We start from the raw sequence: 845 nt of genomic DNA, 5'->3' as shown, positions 1-845 counted from the left end.
ATAGAAATAGACGAATCGCTAAGTTTATGAATGACTACCTTAGGAGTTTATTAGTTAAGTGACTCAACTATAGAGGGAATCCTGCTGTCAGACATAATTAACTTTAAACATAATCTGAGGCAATTTGTCGAGTACAATAGCTTTTGATCGTATTTTTACTAAAAATAACTAAAATTTGAAAATATGTAGGTATAATTTATATATGAATGAGTTTTAGTGAGTAATCAGAGACTGTATTCTAGACGTAATCTTAGCGTTTAACGGCAACATACCAAGAAGATATATACGATCAGTTTTATAGTATTGCTGTGTTACTGTTTTGTTGCTTAGCTCCTTATTTTCGTTAGGTCGTGTATGTGTGCATTTATACATACGAATATTTATATTTTCCGCATATAAACTTTTCGATAATTTGTTTAGTCTTTGTATTATTTATATACACTCCATTTATATAGGTATATATAGATATGTGAGCATGTATGTGTGTGTGTGCGTATATGTGTACGTATATATATGAATGTATATGTATGCGTATATGTATATATATATTCATGCCTAACTCATTTGACCGGTTAATGGTTGTCCAACCGTAGCTAAACCAAGACATTTTAAAACAATAGATGACCAATTAGATGAGGGGACTGAACAGCAAAAATAACCCCTTCCCACTACCAGCAAGATTCCAACTACTCCATAAACAGAAAAATAACAGAGTAACTCATCACAGGTTTATAGAAGTTTAGATATTATTGTTAGAATTCTCACAAACTAATTGTATAAATTCCTCCATTACAAACATAACTGATACATACGTATTCCATAGATTTCTGATGTAAATATATATA

Source organism: Octopus bimaculoides, chromosome 11 (assembly GCF_001194135.2).
Source record: "Octopus bimaculoides isolate UCB-OBI-ISO-001 chromosome 11, ASM119413v2, whole genome shotgun sequence".
Taxonomy (NCBI): Eukaryota; Metazoa; Mollusca; class Cephalopoda; order Octopoda; family Octopodidae; genus Octopus; species Octopus bimaculoides.
Note: the sequence above shows the minus strand (reverse complement) of the source record.